General features: G+C 39.4%; 1 long non-coding RNA gene across 12 annotated transcripts in view; it reads left to right on the top strand.

Annotated features, from left to right (window-relative positions):
- Nucleotides 1–24,530, top strand: part of LOC137481086 (uncharacterized) — a 203,478-nt gene that overhangs the window by 167,772 nt on the left and 11,176 nt on the right. For 9 of the 12 annotated variants that reach the window (XR_011003300.1, XR_011003298.1, XR_011003299.1 and 6 more), the window contains exons 3-4: nt 11,938–11,993; nt 18,267–18,417. This is a non-coding gene — a long non-coding RNA (uncharacterized lncRNA). Of the gene's footprint in view, nt 1–10,981; nt 11,105–11,937; nt 11,994–18,266; nt 18,418–20,383; nt 21,142–24,530 lie in introns of those variants that run through there. The other 3 variants (XR_011003301.1, XR_011003309.1, XR_011003308.1) reach the window with 3 other exon arrangements.

Raw genomic sequence — 24,530 nt, forward strand, 5'->3', positions numbered from 1 at the left:
CCTCATTACCAATTTAAATATTACAAGTTAAAATGTGTTGTTATTGGACAGCTGATTGTTTTGTTTTTTTATTCAAGTGGTAAAGATGCTGCCTTTGGTTCAGGTTGCTGTTTTAGAGGAAATAATTTTGCAGAATGGTTTTGGCTGATTTTCTGTTCAGCTGAGATAAAATTTCAAATTTTCTCTCTGCCAGATTCTCCTCTTTCTTTCTTGGCTGAAATTATAGTTACCCAAACTCTGCTGACAGTCTGTGCACTACAGGGGTGGCCCAGAATCATCCTTTGTTATTCTCACAAGCCATTTATCATATTTATTAAATCACATAGATTCCTACCATAAGTTGGAAAAACAGTATGTGCTTAATTTGGACCAATTAATTCCACAACAAATACACTCTCTCTTGGCCTCTTTTATAAACCAGAACATCAAACAGCTGTTCTTTCATCCCAGCAAAACTAGTATGTAACATTTTTAGTCAGCTTTTACTAGTGAGTATTGGATGAAACAAGATAGCAGACACTTACAGAGATCCATTTCAACCAGTAAATCCTGGTAATTTATTAATTACTCAAAGCATATAAAAGTAACTCTATTTCCTGAAGGTTTTATTTTTCTGAATTTTATAAATCTTCAGGCTAAGAGTCAGTAATGTCCAGTTCCTTTCTATGTCTCAGTATTAGTTACAGAGCATAAAACTCCTTTCTAATACCAAAATATTACATGTTTCTATTTGAAAAACAAAATGTGCAAAACAAGGTTGTGCTCTGAGGGCAGTTTCAAAGCTCCAACGTGGGTTCCAGAACAAAAGCTACCCTTGCACTGCCTGCTGTGGCTGTCCAGTCATCCCAAGTTTGCCATGGCATGAACACCTATCCCGAGGATCTCTCTCTTATTTATCTCCAGGGGGGTTTGTCAGAGACTGAGGAAGCCAGGTGACGCTGTGTTTGCAGATTCTCCTGAGAGAAATGCACACGTAGGCCTGATGAGAATTTGGAGATGAGGAAAGGTTAGAGGAGCATTGAGCATCTCATGAGTTGGACACTGTGTGCTGTGCCCTGTGAGGGTTTCAGGGGCTCCACTCAGAAGCTTTGTCTGTTTTGTCTCTCTGGTTCTCTCTGATTCCTGCCCTGTGATTAGGGGAGGTGACACATGTCTGGGAGCAGCACCATCAGCATCTGTGGATTGTTGGCAACTGGTGCAGCTTTGAGCTGATGTGACTTCAAGTCGCACCTGATCACAGACTGATGCAGATGTGCTTCCAAAACACATGGGTGGAGCAGTGGCTGTGGATTTGCTGTGCTGCTGCTTTAGGTACTGTCTTGTCATTTTGAAGAGATTATGAAATGCTGTGCAAAGCCTTGAACTTAGAAAAGATAAAGGTTTAGCCAGCTACTGCAGAGCCTGTAGGAACAAGTGGGAGTAGCCTTTCCAGTGTTTCCTTGAATTGCTTTTGGGTATAGCTTTTTTGTTTTTACAATCTCCCAAGAGCAAAGGCTATTTCAAAGTGGCTCTAGGGTGTCTGTGAATGGTCTACAAAGGTGGGGCAGTCAGAAATATGGTTCACAAAAGCTCTTTTTCATGGTGGCTGAGAGAGACAGGCCTGGAAAAATGGAATTGACAGGGATCCAGGGATGTGCAGGGATTACTCACGTCTGCCTCTCCCTGCAGGTGAGAGGCAGCAAAGCAGGATATGGCACTCCCAGGCTGCTCTCTCAGGTCCATGCCCTGACTTCAGAATGTGACTGGATCTATTGATCATGGTGTAAAACACTGATGCTGCCTTTGTATTGGAGTTTGCTAATGGTTTGGTGCTCTAAAAGTTTGCCAGTACACTGCTCCAGCTTTTATTGTCAAACAATTGAGATGTCAGAGGTGCTACATAGTGTGATGGCTTGGGAAGGACACCAAAATCTCGTATTTGAGGATTTCTTCCTCGCTGGTAAACCAGGAGGAACCTGGAATGGGTTTAACTCAACTCTGATATCTTTGAACTGATTGTACTCTTTCTGCCTGTGAAATCTGGCATCTAGATTGCTTACAGAGGTCTTTGTTAGAGTGAGCCTTTATCCATTTTGTCCAAAAGCTTGGTCTGCTTTTGCTCTCCAAAGCCCTTGCTTCTACTGCCCTTTCCCTTTTCCTTGGGTGTTGTTCACCACCACAATTTCTTTAGCAAACCCCAAAGTAGCTTGAGGCAAAGCTGACACACGGTAAATAAGAATCCTCACCTTGTCTCTTCCGCCTTCTGAAAAAGAAAATAATATAATACAGGAAAAACAATCCTCCCCCCAGTGCAATTTCTACAGACTTTTTCCATTAAATATATCTTTCAGCAGTCACCTGATCTCTGTGTAGGGACATAGGCAGAGCACCTGAGCTTGGGAATCAAACCTGGATTTATGGCAAAGCATGCAGACCAAGTAAATGGCTTTGGAACTGGATTAAGTCAAGCAATTACTATCTGATGACTAGAAATAAATTTGAGATTAATGCAAAGTGTTAATATTTTATGTTGCTTACTTTTTTGTCCTTTACTTCTGAGAAGATGTGTCAAAAACTGAAAGCTGCATATGCACCATAAACTGCATTTCTTCACTCTGTGTTTGTGGTTGATTAACCTTAATATATATCTATGTTATTTTTTTTCTGGATTAATTTCTGCTCATTTTTTCGAGGGAAATAAATAAGTGGTCTTTGCCTAGCTAATCTTAGGTCTGTTCTCTTCAAAATTGGGTTATCTTATTTTTCATGGAATAAAGGTAAATATACACTATATATACACAATTACAGAACTGAAAGATTATAATTATTTGTCTAACTTTAGTTGGTTTTGAAATATCAATTTTGTGAGTTTTAAACTAATGCAGCATTCACCATTTTATTTGAAATTCACATATTTGAGCACAGAGTATTTTCAGAGTCAACTTTAGACTCATCTTGTCAATTGCTAATGTTCTAAATTTTTTTTATTTCTCCATTCATTTAATTTTTTTTACTGTGATAGAATGTTAGCTGACATCAAATTAATTTTAAATCTTAAATTTTTCAGGAAAAATTTTGCCTACAGTCAAGAATACATGTGTCTGTATCGAATAGTTTCAAAGGTGTTGATAGTCTTCATTAACTGTATGCAAAATTGCTGTTAAATTGTTGCTTTTAAAGGCTCATCATAGGTGGGGAAAATCTGATAGAGAGACCTCTGGCTTTCTCCCAAGTACTTTGCCTGAACATGAAAATCCATTATTTGATGTTTATTTTGTTAAGGTAATTTGACTTGTTGTCTAAGAAATTCTCCTTGGAAAGAGGCAGTCCCTTTCAGCTCCTGGCTGTCTGGAACAAGGGGACAGCAGGTTAAAGGAATAGAAGATAAGGACATCACCTGCTCTTGCTGTATTTCTCAAATTTTCTTGTGAAAATTATGCCATGTGGAGAGAAAGGGCTTGTATGGATTTTCCTCTTGTGTGGTTAGGACAAGGTTTTATTGGATGTCACTGGCAGAGGGATTAGGAGTTTAAAATTGTTTTAATGGCCACATCAGGTGCATGTTCTTCTCTTTTCTTGAAACTTGTATGAGAGGGGGAAGCTCCAGCACAGACACTGCATCAGCAGAGAGAATATGTGGGGTAATCCAACAGCTACAGTTGTGCGCCAGCAGAACAAATAAAGGATTTGGAGAGTTACTCAGCTCTACAGCTCTAGAAAAATTGAGTGTTTACCATCACAGGACTTTCATAGTTGTTTTTCATGGCCAACATTACTTCTTGAGAGTCATCATATTTTATGAAAACTTTTATTAGCATTTCCGAATGACCTTACCGCCATTGTGTTTTTATCAGTCCCAAGAGCCATAACCTTTTTAAAATATTTTTTATCATTATAAACACAATAAAGTAAGCTGTCTTGCACATAGATTTGTAGATCTCATTAGAGATACTTTTAAAAAAAGGTACTCCATCTCTTGGGAAGATAATGACAAGTAGTAATCTTGGCATGCAAAGTTTTCAGACAGGAACAGTTTGTAGAAATAGATTGTTTAATCTTTCCAGAATTGTTTTGGAGTGGATGTACTTTTTAATTGCACTTTTGCACAGCATTGTGACTTGAGTGGGGGAAAGGGCAACTGAAAACAAATGCTGCGGCAATATCAGTTAGATGGTATTCCAGGTGAAAAAATAGCCACGTATTTGCTTAAGATTTCAAGAGTTATCAAAGTCAAACAAGAAAAATGGCAGTTTTAAAACTCATTAAAGTTAACATTTGTCTGTATTGTAAATGAGGTATGTTCCCTAGGGTAGTTAACAGCTTTGGTGGCACAAGATGGGGATCATTTTTCAGATGTCCTGTTTCCAGTGGGGCAGTGTCCTAAGGCTTTGCTTTAAATGGCCTTTTTATGCAGTAGGATAATGGGCAGTTTGTGCATTGCTAAATCAGCCCTGTTTTGTTAGGAATGTTACAGTCAGAGCGCTCACAATTTGTCAGAGGAAATGCAGAACATCTCTACAGGAGTCTGTTTAAGAGGACATCATTTCTCGATAAGCTCTTGCTTAGGTCAACATGCAGCACTGCTCTTACACTATTCCCCTGTTGCTTCTGCCGCACGGGAATGCTCTGATTTATTAGGATTGCACAAGTCATGTCCTCCGCCTGACTGAAGCCACAATGTGGAAATTTTCTCTTCCCTCCCCCTTTTCAAAAGGAAATGTGGAGGGTTGCTTTAAAGGCCTCTTAAAGTATTTCTGAGGGGGCCTTTTCAACGAAAGGAGATACCCATATGCTGCGCAGGACAGTTGTGGCCCAGCTGCATGTTATAAATACATCAGGACTACCATCCTTTCAGAAAGTGTGCTGGTTGAGAGGGTTGACTGTATGACAATCATCAAACTACAGTAAAATGCTTGTGATGATGTGTAAAGGCAGAACAAGAAGATTATGGACCTAGTGAATGTGATACAAAAACATCCAGTGACTAATGGCATTAGAGTTTTTTTACCAGAGTGTACAAAACCCCCAAACATCATCAGAAAAATACAGAAATCAAAGTGAGTTTCAGTGGTGGGTGCTTCAAATGTATGTCCTGTCAACTTTTTAATTACATTTAAAATTGTGGAGACACTTCTCCTGTGGTACTGGCTTAATGAACAGTGATGCCTTAGTCAAATTTGTTTTAAAAACTGTGTGCAACTCAGTGTTGTGTTAATTTCCCGTTTGATAAAGGTGCTAATACTCTGTCATTCAGGCTGCTATTACTAAGAAATTTTTGGTTTGTTTTAGCATTGTGATATTTTAAACTCAATGCAGCCAAGGACATTTTTAATGAAAAGAAAAAAAGCGATGAAAAGCCTTAGTAATTTTGTGTTTGATGCCAATTGTAATATGAGAAGTGCAGAAAATATTTTGAAGGGGTCAAAGCTATTCATCTTTATTGTTTTTCTTTTTTTTTCTCCTGTAACACAGAATTTAACTGTCTGCAGGCATTTAAGCCCAGAATACTCTACCTTCTCTGCAAAGAGATAAAACATTAGAGTTTCTCTTAAAAGACGACTTGGGTGGCTGTGAATAACCTTCCCTGGGACTGAAGTAACTACATTATTCTGACTCACAGGGGCTCATTCCTTATGGTTTCTTTCCCCCACTTTTCAAACTGCTGTTTAGCATCCTTACTTCACCTCTGCCTTTCTCTTTGTAGATGTTTCGAAGATGCTCAGGGTAGGAAGATTTTTTTTTTTTTAATATGTGAGTAGAAGTTTGTGTAGGCTTCATGGATTTGCATGAGCCATATAAAGACCTTTCCTTCTTTGTAACACTTTGTTTGATTCTTCAAGGTCTGGAATGATCAAACAAAGCAGGGGAGGCAGTCTTGGAGGTGGTAGCAAGGCAAAATGAAGAATCACTCAATGTGACTTGTTCTATCTGCTGTCTGCAAAGAAACATTTCTGCAAGTGATGCCACTGCTGAAGCTGAAAATCATGGAGGGCATCAGTTAGTGAGATGAGGACAGGAACAAGAGAGCAGGCAACCTGAGAGCACTCTGAGCAGAGGGCAGGGCTGGGGAGGGCAATGCTGCCCCATGGGCTGTTCCTGAGTGGGTATTTCCAATCCTGGACTGTGTGCAACGATTCACAGCAGAAGTACCTCCTGCTGGCACTGCAGAGTGGTGTGGCTGCACTTCACTTTGATATATAGGTAGCTAAATCAGTATGATTAGACTGTGCAAATTAAATTGATGTAACATCATATAAGCATTGCCTGGAGAAGAAAGAATTTGATTATCAGAAATACTGGATACTTGCAAAATTAGGCTGCCTAAGGATTGCTTTGAAAAAATTGAATCTTTGGTGTGGAGCCTTTGCTTATCCAATGACAAAGAACTGATTTTTAAGGTAAAGAACAAGGAAAAAAAAAAGAACTTATAAGAAAGTATGAGAAGTAGAGACAAAATCTCAAAATAATATTTAGACTCAGGCAAATTCTATGAAATAGAATAAGAACACATGGCAGCTAATATCCAGAGTAAAATTACTTTATTAAAGTAGTTGTAGCATTTTTGTGCAAGTCTTACATGAGCATGTAGGAAATTTATATTATCTTAGGAAACTTGTCACTCTGAAGTCACTGCTTGACATTCAGTTATTTTTAGTTTACTGTCACATACAAAATTATTCTGATAGCCACTATTAATTTCCTAGAGTGTTACAAAGAGCACTATTTGCAATCCTTACTAAAAACCTTAAAGGAAAGAAAAAGTACAAGTGTTTACTTTCCCCCAGAAATCAGCTCTCGAGGCTGCAGTTAGGGAACTAACATTTTTTTATACCATCAACTTCTGTAACATCATGTTTTCCATTAAAAGTATCTAGGGTGGGTGTTTTTTTTTTTTTTTTTTTTTTTTTTTTTTCCTGTACTTTTGGTATGGCAATATTTCAGATTACTCTTAGGTCATCAAGGTAAAAGATACAGACTTACCTCATTTAAAATTAATTAATGAATTGTTAACTCTGGAACCTAATGATGATATTAAATTGACACAATCATTTTTATGTCATATCATGTCCTTTTTGCAGAATCAGCCAGGTACTTTAGTATCTGTTCTTTAATAATGCATCTCAGCCTCCAGGAGTTGTGAAAGACAAATGTCTTGTCTTCAGAAATTCAGTGAGACTAAACCTTTTATTGAGAACATTTTGGGAGCCCCCTTTTTACATTGCCTGAGTAGATGACCCTCCTTTTCAGGACAATATAAGCTGAAAATAATACAGATTTCAGCAAGCAATAGCAGAATGTGCCTCCTATTGCATGCTCTTTTCATCTTTTAGGATGTGTTTAATGAAGTTTGGCAATCTTTCAGATTTACTATGCCTTCTTCACTGAATACATTAGTGGGCCTTAAAGAATCTTTTCTATGCCCAAAAGACATGAAATACAAGAAAAGGAGCAGTAGAAGTGCCTTTACTGAGAGGTAACATGAACTCTACCTGCTGTAAATGCAAGTTGAAATCCGGGCTGTTGAAAGAGTCTGGTCAGTGATATGAAGCAGCTTTAGGTGGCTGAGCTCAGCTGTGGAGCCTCCACAAAATGTGCTCTATGTTCAGACTCAGTGTACTGTACAAAGTGTAGAGAGGGACTCTAAAAGACATCTTAGATACACACAAAGAGAAATGATAAGTGTTAATGCCCAAATAATTTAATTTCAGAGGAACAGCCCATCTGTACAACTCGGGAATCCCTAAATACACACAGAATATTTAAGTATTCTGCTTTAGTAAAAATAGTAACAAAAGAGCTGAATGTGTAAAAAAAGGTTAACTCAGTTTAACGGCACTGGAAGTAAAGCTGAAGAAAGAAATGGACAAGCAGAAGGTGTCCGATCACTCGTGATTTAAGTGTACGTTCCTCCATGAGTGGCGTAAACATTTTTTAAAATTTTCTTTTCCTTTGCATGCAGTATAAAGTATTCCCTTGAGCTTACAAGGATTGTTGGACTCAGGCACTGATGCTGAGCCCAGGGAGAAGAGGCAGAGTCATTCCCTTGGTGTGTTCCTGCCTGACCTTGCGTTCTCTGCGCTGCTGGTTAGGCAGTTCTAACGCTGCCAGCCGTGCCGACGGCTCCTCTGAGCTGGAGGGGGCAGGGGGCAAGAAATCCAGCACGGAGCTGCTCTGCTGCCTTTTTGCTCCTGACACACCCCATATGCTGAGATGGTGGGTGGCAGTAGGAGAGTTGGCACGTTAGCAGCACTGTGTTCCCCGTGCCAGGGGAGTAATCTGTTGGCTGGTTAAATCTCATTTCTGATTCATCTCTACTTCCTGAGCAGCACTAAGAGGCGAGATCCTCACAGAAAGCCCAGCTCTTGGAGTGTGTGATGGTGCAGTCTAGAGGAGACTCTGAACCTTGTGCCTAGAAACTCTGCTTTAAACACTGATTTCAATTTATTTAGAATAACCCTCAAACTCTAGACTTTCTAGAACTGCTGTGCAGTAGCAATTTTTATGGAAATAATCGGGCTGTTTTCCTTTGTTAGATTTTTAGATATGCACATGCACGGGAAAATTCACTACACCAGAAGATTCAAGTAGGCAAATCAAAGCAGAAACAAAAAAACTTATTTTCTCTGTTAATAACATTGCTTGTTAAACAGAAGTTGGCATAGAATCCTGGTGTGAAATTGCCAAGAAAAGATTGTTAATTTGGCATAAGCTTTAAGTCGTTTCATTCAGGATCACATGAAAATGAGTAGAATTATATGTGTGTTTGTACTGTGCACTGCTAGTGAAAAGGAGGATTTGCAACACAAGGAAAATAGGTGTGCACCGTCAGGGGGAGTTCATGTTTGTTTGACAACCTCAGGACTTGGCAAACAAATGCAGCAAACTTGGAGGCAAGCAGCAGAGAAAACATCCTGCACTGTTTTGCTGGAAGAAGCAAAATAGAGCAGAATCAATCATCTTTTCAATGAGAGTTTGAGGTGACTTGGGCCCTGCTCTCAGCTCTGCAGAGGACTTGCTGCCTTTCTCTACTGCGTGCAGAAGACATTCCTTCCTGCAGGATTGGAACAGGGCTTCTCTTCTCGGTCTGCTGGGGCTGATTTGCCCTCTCTGGAGTTACAGAGGCTGCTGCAGAGGGAGTGGTCCTCCTTGCCTTGGGGCAATGATGTCTGTTCCTCATGCATCAAACTGTTCCTGTCAGCTTTAGCAGTCAGCTCAACAAAGCCGCAAAACTGGAGAAGGGTGGGGAAACACCCTTCATCAGCAGAGTTATTAATCGAATTTTTGCCTTATTGTAATGTTGTAAGTGTCTAGAGGTATTTGTCTTCTTTTTTTTTTTAATCTAAATACCTAAATTTTCCTTTATTGTGTCTGTCTGTGGATGAAGCAGAACCCCACTGGCAATAGTGTAGAGTTTCTGCTCAGTTCAGCTTGAATGTGTACCAGCTTTGTTCTTTACACCCACCTTTTATATGAGGGGTCAAACCAGAGTAATACCAGAAAAAAAAAATTGAATAAAATCCTGATTCCACTGAAATCAGTTTGATTATTCAGTGTTGGTTGTGTTTGGACTAGGATTTTAGCTGAAGTTAGCTGTAAGTAGGATAATTTTTGTAATGGATTCCTGTTGCTGAAATATCTTCACACCTGGAATAAGACTTCTGATAGTACAGGAGTTCGCAGCAGCATTCAGCAGATGGCAAAACAAAAAGCCATACAAATAAAAATTTAAAAAAATAAAAGGACTGCCTTACTCATCTCCAGTATTGTTCCTGATGTGACAGGTCGTCTTTGGTCTGCAGAGCAGTGAAGCAGTTCTGCAAAGGCACCTCTGGTTTTGGGGGGAGTCTCTTCCTCCTGCAGGTCCTTGCTGTTGGAAGCTTCCATTCTCCTGCATGATTGGCCCCCTTGCCTTCTGTGTGGTCTGGTGGAAGAAGTTTTGGCTGTGGGCTGGGCATCCACTGCAGGCTGAGCTTGGAATGAGCTGTCTAATTCCTCCTCAGCCTGTCTGATGTTGTGCAGCCTTCTCACCACCTCCTGCAGCCCAGCCACCTGCTGCAGGGCCCTTCCCAGGCTCACCTTCTGCAGGCAAAGGCCCAGGCTCTTTCTGCATCCTCTCCCATTGACATCTCACTGGGAGCACTGGCCACTGCCAGAGTGGATGGCTCTTAAATTGTACTGCACTTGAATTATTCTTAGTTCACAATCAAACACATTAAATTTAAAAATAAAAATCCTCCTTTGGTAATGAAGTGGAGCAGCTGCAGAACAAATTTTTGTTTTGTCACATGTGTGACAACTGCTGGTGGAAAAGCAGAGGGGAGAATTGGAAATGATAGTCTCCTAAACCACTCCAAAAGGATTTATTAAACAACATCAGTCAGAGCCAGAAAGTGGAGTTGTAAGAGCTGTGGTTTTGTATAAGAGGAAAATTCTGTTGGTGTAAGAGCTGCTGCTTTTTTCTTAAGTGTTTGAAACACAAGAAGACTGAAGTCTTGTTTTGGATAAAGAGAAATCCACAGCTTGTACTAAAAGTATTCTGAAGATACAAAGAATTACTAAGTATTTTAGTTTAAGATTTAAATTATTTTTGATGGGGGAAGTAGTACAGCAAAGGCAGATGGTATATTTTAACCTAATTTTGTGTTAGGAATGCTTTTTGGTACCTTCCTGTGGCATATGTAGCATCCAGGCTAGAAATAGAGTGAGATAATAGAATTGTTTAGGAGAGACTTCTGCTTGCCTTTTCTGTGTGTGGGTTGGGCTGAGATTCCCTATCTGCTTTATTTTGTTCATTACCTTGTTCTGTGCTGCACAGAGTGAGAGCAGTGAGTTATCAGGCACAGGACTGAAGGGGAAGATGAAGATAGCCTTCTTGTCCCACAAGAAGTGGGAGGTGAAGCAGCAGAGACAGGAAGACTGATTCGAGAAGATAACGCAGCAGCTTACAACATGGGGGACAGGAGAGCTCCTTAGAGGTAAAAGAACTGACAAAATTTCACAGCAGGCACTAGTGGGAGATGAGAATCCAAGGGAAACATCATGCCATGAGAAAAACAAGCTTTCATTGATCACATCGTGCCAGGGTGTCTCCATGAATGCACTGTCTAGGAAACCATTAACTGTGGTGAGGAGGAATACGATATCTGACAACTTCTTGTTTTGTTTTAAGAGGTAGACATTAAAAATACATCTAACGTATGGGACACAAAGAATCTAAATAATGTTATTAAACTTCTGGTGGATGTGAGTCTCCAGGGATGCTTACGTATGCTTTTGAAGAAAGGTGAAAAACATTAGATTTTGCATTTCCAGGCTTAATTCATCATTTTATTTTGTTCTGTTTAAAGAAATCTATGCAGAATTATTAAGTTGCTCAAAATAAGCCCAAAATAGAGAACTGAGTTTTATAAACATTTTACATATTTGTGTTTAATTTGTTGAAAATAGGATAAAATCTGCTCTCATTTGGCATCCCGAATACAAATATTAGGAACCCAATCCCCTGATGCAGTATAATTTTTAACAGTACAATTTAACAGTCTTCCAAAAGATATTGTGCACACTTTTACAATAAGGACTTTTTTTTTACTATAGAAAAATAATTCACGTGTTTGTCTTTGCACCTTGTGAACTGAACTGTTGTGTGTTGGCTTTTGTGCACATCTGCATTCACTGCAGAAGAAAAAGTTCCACCAACAGTGTTTGATTTGGAAATATATTTATTTAGCTGGCTCAAAAAATTAGTTTAGGAGATCACAGTGCATGGAGGGTCTTTTACCTCTAAAATATAAACCTTCTATCTCCCAGTGCAGGAGTGTTAAGTGCAGAGCTTTTAAGTTGAGAAAATATGCAGTTCATGTGAAAGGTTTGATAGCACTATATACCCACCAAAAGCTTAAATGTGCCTGACTGGTTTTATGGAGGACAGTAAATTAGTCTTTCCCTTACCTCTGACAGGTGAGCAGCAGTTCTTGCATGACCAGTGGCTCTCACCACACGTTGCTACCACACAGGTGAGGCTTTCCCTTTCAAAATGATGACTTGAAAGAAAAACAAGATGTCTTTGCTGGTTATAAATTTAACTCTTCTATGATTAGTCTGGGCCAATTAGGACACCCCTGGGGTTCAGACTATGGCTCAAGTACAAGCTTGAAAGCCCGATTAGCTGAGGTCTCTTGATACTTGTTCTTGGTAGTAAATGCTGGCACATATAGTATTGATTTTCATTTAGATATCTTAATGTTTCCAGACAATCCTAGCAGATGTGGGCTGAACTCAGATCTACGAGAGTGCTGGGCTGCAATCTGCAAGCATTTTTCTTGCCATTTTGTTTCATTTTTCCTAAACTTAACTGATTTGGAATCAGGAGATATAAATGAAAAATGCAGAGTTTGCCTATCAATCATGGCATGTACAAACATTGCTACTGCCCTTTTCTAACATCCTATTACCACTGGGTAGTTGGCTAGTCAAACAGGAATAAAAATTACACTGCAAACATCATAAGTTAGGCTTGATTTGTTGAGCAAGAAGCCTGACAATTCTGTAAGAGTTATATACCTCAGCCTCGCTGAAAATCAGCCTTGTTATGGCTCTGGTACGTCTATAAAGATTGTTCATTTCATATAAAACAGCTACCTGCACTGAAAGGCCTGAAAGGAAGAATGATGCTGGTTATAAATATAGAGGAAAATCTATTTGTCTGCCCCTTCGTGCTGTTAGCAAGTCACACGACGCAGCCCGGCCGCGGTTCCTCGGCAGCAGGGGGAGTTTGCCATGGCCACCTTTTGCTTTCATCTTCTGGCCTGGGCTGAAGCACATCATCTCTCTTTGTCATATGAGATAAAGCAATGAAGTGTGACCAGTGCCACTGCATTGCACTCTGCCCACCAGGAGCACGTTAATGATAATGAAAAACTATACTGCACTGCATTTAAACTAAATGTGAGCGTAAGGCTGTCTGTCGGCAGACTGGTAGAACAGTTAATGTCATAAAAGATAAATAGAAATTATTAGAATTGGCTTGGAAGGGATTTTTTATAGGGCAGGGTTGTATTCCTTTAAAGTAATACATTATCAGACTGTTAAATCTAATTTCAGACTACTGGGCAATTAAAATGATTAACATTATTTACTCATATAGTTCGATTCATTAAGGTTTTAAACACCCTTTACACACTATTTATGTTGAAAATAGAGAAATAATGTGTTAAAATGTCTTGGATCATTAATCATTCAAATTTGCCGTATAACTGCTTTCTCAAAACCTTAGCACCACACTGAATATTTACAAACCTCAGAGGCATTTTTAAAGGATGAGCAAAATCAAATTCCACCCACCTCTGATATGTCCAACAGACGTTTGGTAGTTTCCAGGCCTATTGTGTCTGCAAGAAAAATCAGGCAGAAAAATCCTAAGACTATCTTAAAAGTTATTCTACCCAGGGGCTTGTCCAAGTCTTGGCTGTGTTCACCTGGGGGCTTGCTCCCCTTTGATATGTGAAGTGAACAGCATGGATGCTGTTACTGAAGCTAATAGGAGTTCCATGGATAAAGTCTTGTGTACTGAAATGGAAATAGACTCTGAGTCTGGCACTTAGTTTTCAAGTGTGTCAGATGGAATTTCTTATTATCTACTGACAAACCAGTTTATTAGATGGATATAAGAAGAGATCTTCAGGCTAGTAAATGCTGCCATTAGTCAGAGGTGAAACACCCACTTCCCTTCCGTGTTGGCATTTATAACAACCTCTGAAATACTGTGGGAAAAGTCATGAAAGTCAATATACAGTATGTGACAAGACAATTACAAACTGCATATTGATGCTGGTCTTTTGAAAAGATTGTCTACAGGCGGTTTTTAGTGGTTTGAAACATCAGGGGTTTGTTTGTTTGCTTGTTTGTTTTTATTCCTGCATGCACTGAGAATACCTTTTTGAAACAAATGCTGTAAATCCCAGGGGGGCAGGTAGATATAGTCTAGACTGGGGTGCCATGTTCTGGGAAGGCAGATTATTGTGTCTGCCTGTCCCTGGAAGCACTGGAGGCCCATGAAGGGGCTCTCAGTGCACTTTGCAGGGATCTCAGCCCTTGCCTGTTGAGGTTCTGGGCACACACAGGGCTGCAGGAAGCTGCTGAGTCACTGAATGTCCTGTTCCCCAGAGGCCAGATCTGCTGAACAAGTGTGGTCATTACTCTTTTGTGGCACCATTAGTAAGAGGAAGAAGTAGTTATAATTAGCCTCTTTGAAATCACCCAGGGGCTCAGCTGATGTGTCAGAAATGTAGATGGTATTAAACACGACGACACAGCTGTATTGTCCCAGCTGGCAGTGTGACCCCGGCACCAATGCTGTATTTGCCCACTTTGAGAATAACCAGGAGTATTCAGACTCCTCCTAGATGCCATTTCAAGAGCCATGTGCTCTGGGTAGACACTGCAGAAGTAGTTTCCTAATTTAGGTGATCTGGATTAGGCCCAGTTATTTTAACAGATTTACTAAGGAGCTCTGCCTTCTAAGTTACTCACTTACCAGGATGCCCAGATGCAGTTAGAGACAAGTGCAGAAATCCCAGGATCATTAGTGAATGGTGTACTGACAGCCAAGGTGTGCCCAAGTCAAGTGGCTCATGTTCCAGCAAGACCTGGAGAGGAGAAAGTCAGCAAGCTGTTGAAGAGCCACACAACTGTCCTGAAAGAGGCTCTTTTTCACCTCTTGGATTAGCCACTTTCTCCCTTCATTCCATTACTCTTAGGCTCTGTGCAAAGTTGCCTGACACAGTGAGGGGCTCACGATGCAGCCTCAAGCCATGGTGCTTTCCAGGGCCATGTCCTGTGCCTGATGCAGTCCTTGCAACAGAAAATAAAGTCAACTGTCAGCCTATATCAGTGAGGCTGTTTCTGCTGTTATTCATCATTCATTTCAAGAGCAACACAAGCAAAGCCTTTCCCTCGAGAGACTGGCAGCTGTTACCCTCTCAGCAATACTCTAAGCTTTTGCTGACTTCAGGGAACAGAAAGCCCAGAGTTATTCCTGACTTTCGTGTCAGTGTGTGGTGGTCTGAGCCAGCCCACAATAATGGCACACAGAGGCACTGTACCATTGCAGAGGAAGGCTGATGATTAGCAGCTACTCTCTCACAATGAATATTAAAGACATACTTCTTTCAAGTAATTAATTTTCTTAAGTTTTTCCTACCCCAAATCCATATGGAGGGGGGTGAGGTGGATAAGTAATCCCTTTAACTTGCACTGAGATGTCTCCCGGTGTTCTTGGTGCTCTCTGCTATGTCCTGTGTGTCTGTCTTACGCAGAAGCCTGGGACTTTGGCAAATTTGTGATCCCTGGCATCACTGTGGTAGTCGCAACTTGTGCCTCCTCTTCCTAAACTTGTAAATTTGGATGGCAGAAGTTGAGGAGAGGAAGAGGATCCAGAGGACTGAAAGGGGCTTCCCTTTCCACAGTAGCAAATTCTCCTGTTGCATTGGGTTTATACACGAGAATTTATCCATCCTTTTGATGTGTGACAGAGTTTTGGCTTTCTAGTTAACGTGGCTGTGTTTGGTCACAAAGTGTTAGGATTGATGCTGGTACCTTTGCCCAAGCTGAGCTCTCCTGGGGGTTGTTGGACTTGTTTCCCCATGGGGCTGCAGATGAGTTCTACCCAAATGATCAGTCAGGAGAGTATACTGAGCTGAAAATACAGCCCCATAATACCACAAACCCTCACAGATATCAGTGAAATACAGAATAAAAAATTTAGTCTGGGTCTCTGCCTTTTCTATTTTGCTAATAATTAGAATTATATAACACGGGAATGACTTTTATTGTTGGTATATCTGGGAAATTATTTTTCCTTTGAGTTTTTCAGACTTCTTATACCTCCCATTGATTTTGATTATTTACTGTTTGACAAGGGGAACACAGGCAGCCCATGCTGTGCGAAAGATCAGAGGTGCCTTCATTCCTCAAGGCTATTGCCTTCTTTAATTCTTCAGTGTAGGATCAGTAAACTGATTGCATTTTCTTCTGTTTGACACTTTATATTTCACATTTCTTCATCAAACTATGATAGCATGCTCTCTTTTAGAGCAAGCTGCTCTGAGAATATAACATTTTGTCTTGGCCATTATAATCCTTTGGTGACTTATAACAGCGACTTTCAGCCACTATCCTGATCCAGTCTTTCAGTTAAACTGGATGGAGTTAAGTATCTTGTTAATCCACTTTTTGTGCCTTTCTTTTATTGGTGTTATATGTATTTCATATTTAATCATTGCATGATGTGGCTTGAGGGCAGTTGTTCTTTGATTTCTTTTTTTTTTTTTTTTTTTTTTGTTTCTCCTCAACCAGGATAGTCTTACAGGCCTAAGGGGAGATTTTTAAGCTGCAAACACTGTATGCCAAATCTGGTAGTAAAAAGCAGAGTTCAAATATTTACAAATAGAAACAAATAAATGTACAGTCTATTTGAGCATGCGGTTATGTGTGTGCATTTTTGAAAAACAGCTCCTTGGACAGACATGTTTTACAATGGAGGGAAAGAAGCCAAAGGGACATGAGTGTTTAGAGTCTTGCTACTTTCTGAGTAAGCCACTTTCTATTAGAAAATAATTAATGTAAGTATCTGAAGTAGAAAGAATAGAAGTTAGCTCTGTCAAACCTGACCAGGTTATGGTTCCAAATATTTTGATCAAATAGGCTTCTCTCTCCTTTTCTGTATTGTAAAATATCCAATGTAGGACATATTTCCAGTGACTGTTTGTGCTGTGAGTCCCTGTAAATGAAAACTTGGGTGATGTTAGATCAAAGTCTACAGTAATTTCATAATTTCTTTAAGAAGAAATGCTTGTTTTCAGCTCTAGTTGGCATCAGTCTAAATGAATCAGTAAAATGGGATGATCTCAGCTCATATAAATAATAGCAGCCCTCTCCTGTTAGAAATTTCTTTCTTCTGGAAAAGCCAGTTGTCCCACATTAATGCATTCCTAATCAAAAACACTAAGCCCCATATGGTATTTTTTAGCACATTTGAGAACCCTGCTTGAGACAGAGTTCTAAATGTACGGGAAACCAAACTTCATTGTTTTTCAGCACTTAAGAGAACGTGCAAAAAGTAGACCCTTATATTTCTGTCTTATCCTGCTTATTAGTTTGACAATGAGTTCTGGTCTCATTCTCTTTCCTATTCCTCTTTCTCTGCTTTTTTTCTTTTTTTTATTTTTTTTGCGTGTGAAATGACCTTCATGTTACCATATAACGAGGTTCATCCTCTCTCTCCCTCTTAAACATAATGAACACGAGGAAAGCTCTCTGAGACATGAAAAAAGACCAGGAAGGGACATCCCAGAATACCAGGGGATGGTGAGAAAAGAGGTCCACAGTACTTCAAAATAGAAAAATGTTAGAATTTAAGATAGAGCTTGCCTGTAGAAATGCTGCTTGAAAAGAGCCAACGTTTTTGTGAAAAAATATCTAAGAAGATACTTTGGGGTTAAAAAGTATTTGTTTTTCTTTTTATCCTTTAAATGGCATCTATTTCCTCTAAGTCATCATTAATTGCCAAAATTTCATATTGTGGCATGCAAGGTAGACAATAAGCATCAGTTACTAGAGTCAATATTGTATATTAAAATTTCTCATGCTGTGGAAGCCCTTCAAGATGCATGCATCCAGAAAAACCCTACACATCAGGCTTAATTCTGAATTTTTACTAATTTAAAGTAGATCTTTTAGTACTAGTTAAAAGTGTTACCATGGTGTTTTCTAAAATTTGCTTCTTTTTCAGCACAGGATCCTGTCAGAATGTAGGTGTGGGGGTCAGCCCAAAGCAGGGCCAGCTGCAAGAGGCTGCCCAGGACCACATCCTGCTCAGTTTTGCTTTGTTTCAAAGATGGAGCCTCACTGGGTCCTTGGGTGAGCATTTGACCATCCTCTAGTTAAGTAAGCAAACAATTTAATGAATTTTTCCCATGTTACAGCCTTTGTTCCAGGGACATGGAAACCTGTGTCCCGACGTTCCATGTAAAAGTAGAATGAAAAACACTCAGTACCTTCACTCCCTCTTTGTCGCTGAATCTCCTGTGCCCTCTCATCTGTGGGCCTACACCTTTTTCAACCTTCCTTATGTTGATCTTGTACTTAAGGGAACCCTTCCTTTCCTTCCTAATATCTCTCACTGGGTTTAGTTTGATTTCTGTGATCCAGCCCTGTATTTTGAGCAACATCTCTGCTTGGTAACACATTCCCACTGCCACCTTGTGTGTGTGTCCTTTCTGTATCAGCAGAAGTTCCTTGTTCATGCCTTTGGACACACCCACTCAAATTCCTACATTTTGGAACAGGCTGCTTCCAGCTTTGAGGAGGTTTAGTGCCACAAAAGAATCCCAAGAAGGGGAAAAAATAAATAGTTTCTCGTTCTGACCTGGCAATTGCAAGGTAAGCAAATATATTTCTGTGTGTATGCTAGGAAAAAAACCTGCCCTTAATGGCAAATTTGGCAACAGAAAGAGGAATGACAGGGAATGGGGAGTGGTAATGAAAGGGTTTAATTTCAGCATGCACAGTTCAGGGCTTGAGGAAAAGTGAGATAAAATTCTGTCTTGACAACCTATAGTTCAACTATCCTTCCTAGCAGAAATAGGCCTTGTGCAGAGTGATGGTCTGGCTGACAAACAGGTCTGTGTCACTTCATTATACTGAACATCTTTTGCTTCAGAGTTTTTACATCCATTTTTAATAAGGAGAATGTAAAGAAAAATTAATTACTGGCCACTACATGTTGCTTTTTGATGGAACTATCAATTTATGGGGAGGATAGAGCTTACCCTCTCTCTGGGTGTGCGTGAGTTTTAAATGGGCTCCAACATGCAGGATGGAAAAAGGCCTTATCAGAGGCACACTTAGGAAGAAGTAACTATCTGAAATTATTGTTCAGCACACCTGGAGTCTCTTTCAAGCCACACGAGGCCACTTCCTGCAGCGTCAGCACCAAATGGTTATTCCAGGAGGATAAGAGCAGCTAGAAATTTAGTTAGTAGAAGGAAAACCAGGCATGCCAAGTGCTTCCTCAGTTAACTTAAATTGCCCCTGTGACCCTGCAGCACTTTGCACTGATGTTCTGCTGTAACATTACTTGAATGACATTTTGTCATTTGCTGAATGTTAACCTGCAAAAATGCCATCTTTGCTCCTTTACTTGGAGACAGGATGACATGCACTGCAGCCCCTGCTGTTGGGGGGTAATTTTATGCTCCTTTCCTGACAGACAGGATTCCAATAGCACCATATGTCAAAAACTCCAAGCCATTCCAGTCATGTACCCACACTGTCCAGCTGTCACAGCTATAATTATTGAAACTAAAGCCCAGAGAAGTTTCTAGTTTTGGAAATGCTCTAGTCTCCTTAGATCTTTACTACTGATGTTATAGCTGATTAGGACCCTGCCAGCCTTCTGTTGGTCTCTTGAAAACTGCTGTAATTCCCATTCATCATGGAAGCTAACCAGCTGCTCCAGAGCCATCCCCTCAAATGTGTTGCTTGATGTTGTACTTTGCTGTTGTCCTGACCTTGATACTTTGGATGTTCAAACAAAGGCTCCTTATTTTGCTGAAGCTGGTCCAAAAGGAGCCAGGTAACTTGGTCCTGCACAGAAAAATGGGAGCATTTTTTGTTGGTACCTGGTGTTGCTGCAAAGGCTGCTACTAATCCACACTCTTTTCTTGGTCATCCTACCACAGCTTCCTGGCCATTGCAGGGGGGGAGTGAGAGGCAGAGACCCCTGGAATGCTCTCCTGTCGGGCTGACACCAAGCTCTTGGCAGGAGCATGTCTTGTCTCTCAGCAGAGATGAAAGGGACTCCTGTAATCAGGTCTTTGAGCCTTTACAGCCACTTTTGTCACTTTTAACCAAATGTAATGAAGTTCAACATCTTTTGATTCCATTTGAAACTTTGGTCTGAGTAGAGAGTTCGGCTATTGACTTTTCTTCTTAAAATCTTAAAGCTGAAAGCTTTATGATCTTGAGGTGTTTAGAAGTTTTAGTCTTTTTTGACAGCCTTTGCATTCATATCTCTTGCAGTGCAGATTTGTGTAGTACATAATGTAGCACCTTTTTAGATTGCATTTTCACACTACAGTCCTTTTTTTTTTTTCTTTCCTCCTCTAGGAATCAGCCCCCCACCTTGTACCCATTGAAGTCACCTCACTCACAGTGTTAGTTATGCTTTTCTGGTTTGTTCAGTCACTTAAAAGGCATTTTTTATTCTAAATATATGAAAGCTTTTATATTTAAATAAGAAACATGTAAATTATCTGGCTTATATTTTGATCAAATTGCAATTTGTAATCTAGTGCCTAGACTCCATTATGCTGCTCTCAACATGGATTTTCTAAACTCTTTTGAGATGCTAGGTAAGAAAATGTCAATATCTTTAAAGAAGAAATGTTTTATGGATGAAGAGAGATTTTTAAAATGTGAAAAGCAAGACTGAGTTGGAATTTCTCGACTGGAACAACGGACTAATTTGATGAAGAAAATGAGAAGAAATTTGCTAAACATATTCTTTAGCAACTGTCTTCTAATAATGAAGAAGCTATTCCAACAAAAACCATCACATGCACACGCACACACAAAAGAGAATTTGATATTGCTGCTGAGAAAGCTCAGGATGACTTTGACTCTTGGAAGAAGATCAAGTGTGTTGTCATGCAGATCACTGGTTCCCTTTCACAGGCAGCAAGGATGGTGTAGATTTAAAAGGCAGACCAGGTTTTTTAGAACACACGTAAGACATTATCCCAAGTGGAAAACAAACTGTGTCTAATTTAGGGTTAATTCATAGTTTTTGGATTTTATTTTAATGGCCATATTAGGAAAAAATGAAGAGACTTGATCTGGTGGGCCTTGAGGTCTTTGTTTTTTCCCAAATCTCTGGGTGCAGGATCCTCGTTTTTTTTTCTCATTAACCAGCTCTGTATGGAAGCCTGAAGTCAACAACTTCTGGACAGTTGATTGCACCTGAGCCTACTTTTGGGAGTCTTGGTAGTCACCTTACACTGAGCTGAATAATAACTGAAATGTGACTGTTAAATAGGAGACTGAAGGAGAATAAAAAGAGAGTCATCAGCTGAAGAGCTCAATAAAACAGAATAACCAAAGACACATAAAGAAAGTAACCAGAGACAAAAAATCAACTGGAGAAGCAAACAGTGTCAAAGCAGCAGATGGATGTGTAAAGAGAAACGTGGCACAAGAACTGTGTCCCATACGAGAAAGCTGAGGGGACACTGAGCTGGGTGTACTAGTGGTGAGAGAAAAGCCCCTCAAATGGCCCAGGACAGCCAGCAGAGAACAAAGGATGGAGACAACATGGGGAAGTGCTCTGCATTTTGGGGTATAACACGGGACAGATTTTTAGAAAATTTCTACTAAAACTCAAGGAGAAAATGCATGTTGGAATTATGAGACATAGTAAAAACCTCTGTAAAAAAATGGCAAAGAAAAAGGTAAAAGCACAGGGTCTGTCAAATGCACAGGGAATATTGAGTAGAGCACACCTTGTTCAGAACAAGACTTACAAAAAACATCCAGGACTGAATGAGTAGGAGAAAGTAAAAAGAATGTAGACCTCTTTCAGAAAATAAGAAGAAATAAATACTTGCAGAATGTATGAGGAAGGCACAAAAGATACTTTTATGTGGTTTTTTTAATAAGGTGAAAATTGGTGTAGCTACAATATAGCTGAATCTACTAATATCTGCCTTGAAAATAGGTTTAGCAAGTCATCTCACAGAAATGGCACATTTTGGAAACTTAGGGCCACCAAAAGCCTTGATTAAATTAATAGAAAACATGTACAATTATAGAAGAAGCCAACAGAAGGAATTTCCATAATCACAAGAGTGGGATGAGCCAGGTTGCTGTTACTGCTGTTGTTCTGTTTAGCATTGGTTTTGAATTAAAAGATGAAGAGAAAGGGAGGAAAGAATCATATTTTATGAGAAAACTGTGAAAACACAGCTTCTCAGAGGATATTCATCTTATGGCTTCATTAAAGATCCATCAGAGGTTCCTTGGAGAAACTCAGACCAATAAGCAGAAACTCAGACTGAGGTTCAGCATGCAGAGATAAGAAATGAAGTCTGAGACAACTTAAAAGGGACTGTGAAAAGAGAGTTTGAGGAATTTCAGATAACTGTTCTTTTGCCTCTTGTTTGATAGTAGTGCTATTTCTTTTAACCAAACCGAGTCTCTTGCTTCAGGAAAACTATCTTCAACATAAACTTGTTAAAAAGGGAATGTGTGGGCAGTAGCACCCTGGAAAGCTCTACATCGAGCTTCAGTCTAATGGATCTTAGTCTTAAGCAATCTGGAGAGGCTGACTTAGTGGAGACTGCTCTGATGGCTAAGGTTCTGCAACTAATTTATATCAGTTTTGAACACAGTTTTATGTGTTTGAATGTTCTCAGTGATAGGGATATCAAGTCCTTTTCCCTCTTGTTAAATCTAACAAATAATTGGGCAATTTCCTACACCCCTTGATCCAAGTAAATGATAGTCAAGTGTCCACTTTCCCCCTACTATGTGTGACCTGGGAGGTTGTGGGTGTTTGATGTTTGGCTTTAAATGAAATTTGGAAACATCACTTTGCTTGATTATGTGTAACTTTCTTATCCTTCTGCAATGTTGTAGCTGAAGATCACATGAAAGGTGCTTAATTCTGTTGTGCCATAATATTGCCAAAACAAACACAGGCTTTAGTGTCTTGCAGCAGAAGCGCTGCAAAAAAGTTTAAATAGGGAGTTCAAATAGTATATTGAGCTGGATATGGAACCTGTATTGCATGCAGGAGAAAAAGGAAAGGTATTTTTATCATTTATTGTACCTATGCTAACTGAAGCAAAGGAAGCATCCAGCTCTCCGAGGAAGAAATAAAATTATGCCAAGATTTTTTGGAAATTATATTTAATACTTAAAAACCCCAGACATATGAAAATTTATGATTTTTGCTTTTAGACTGTTTAGTTGACATATAAAGAAAACCTTGTTTTTATGAGATACCTTGAAAACTATTCAATTATAACAATACTTTTATAAACTTATAATTTTGAAAGGATGTAGCAGTAATCATGTAAGTGCAATGATGGATTGATACCCATCTGCTTGGTTAGGAAAAGCTGCTACTTTAGACTAATTTCATCATTACCTTTAGTTTGCTATAATTCCAGTTTTTTATTTTTAAAAATAATAGTATATAATAGGGAAAAAAAAAACCAAGAAGAACTAAGAAAATAATAGCTGTTCAGAGGATGTTATTTCTTGTCTTGGTTTTCTGTTTTTAACTGACAGTGTGGTACAGAATTCTGCTAGGCAGAAGCATGCCAAACTGATTTTTATAATCATTGCTATTATTACTGTTTATTACAATAATATACTTTAAATTTACAGTTTTGAGCCATCACTGGTATAGAAGACTATATGTGTAGCTATACACACCTAATTATTTGTGGAAGGTATTAGTATTGTAAACACAGCTTATCTTTGTATGAGAGTGGCATTAATAACAGAGTTTCATAAATGCCAACATACAGTACGATAATTTCAAGACTCTCTGAAAATATGGTGTATTGTAGCTGAAGATGTTCACAAATGCATGTTGGGCATGGGGAGGGGGAGGAGGGCTGTTTTGTGCTTAGAATGCTTTCTGATGCATAAATATTAGCATTAAATAATTTTGAATACCTTGTTTTCTAAAAAGATTAGTAGCTCTTCTCTGCGTGATAAATTGTGCAAGAGTTATTGTTCACACCAGTCTTTGTACTGTATTATCCTGTGCAGCTTTAAATAACCCAGCCCAAATTACACTCAGCAAGCTGTTGGGAAAGCTTGGAGGAATCTCAGAGCTGAAGGGCCAATTTGTGCCCTGACTTACATCCTGTGCAAGTGCACTGACTTTGTGCTGCCTCTAAAGGATATAAGGAGGGAAAGGATGTAATCTGTAGCTTTTGTTTTATTATTTTTATTTAACTTTGTTCTAATTTTTGTATATGTGTGGGTCTATCCTCCTGCAGAGGAACCTTGTGCCTGTGTATTGCTGGTTTGTGGATAGCAGCATTTCACCCTCTCTTGCTTGGCATCTCAAATGTTACATGAAAATCTTCTTAAAAACGAAAAAGAGAAGAGAGAACTTGTTTACCAAAACTCTGGTTTGTATTGGATCACATTTGAAATCCCAAGCTTTGCACTTGAAAATATTGAGCAATAATGTATTGTTTCTTTAAATTGGTAAACCTTAAATTGGTGTGTGCCGGTTCTTTTTTGTTTTTTTGTGTTTTGGTGCATCTGAATTGTCTCTTCTCAGTGACATTTTTGCAGTCCATGTTGCTCTCATTTAGGAGCTATTCTGCATGTAAGGTTATAGGCATTGGGGAGACAGGCAGTGTAAATGTGGCGTCTCTAAATTTGGTTTGAATTACCAAAGATCCATCAGGCCATTGTAAAATGGAGAGTCAGTGTATTATTTTGCCTGATGTTTCTCCCTATCTTCTAAT

The sequence above is a fragment of the Anomalospiza imberbis genome, chromosome 12, assembly GCF_031753505.1.
Source record: "Anomalospiza imberbis isolate Cuckoo-Finch-1a 21T00152 chromosome 12, ASM3175350v1, whole genome shotgun sequence".
Classification (NCBI taxonomy): domain Eukaryota; kingdom Metazoa; phylum Chordata; class Aves; order Passeriformes; family Viduidae; genus Anomalospiza; species Anomalospiza imberbis.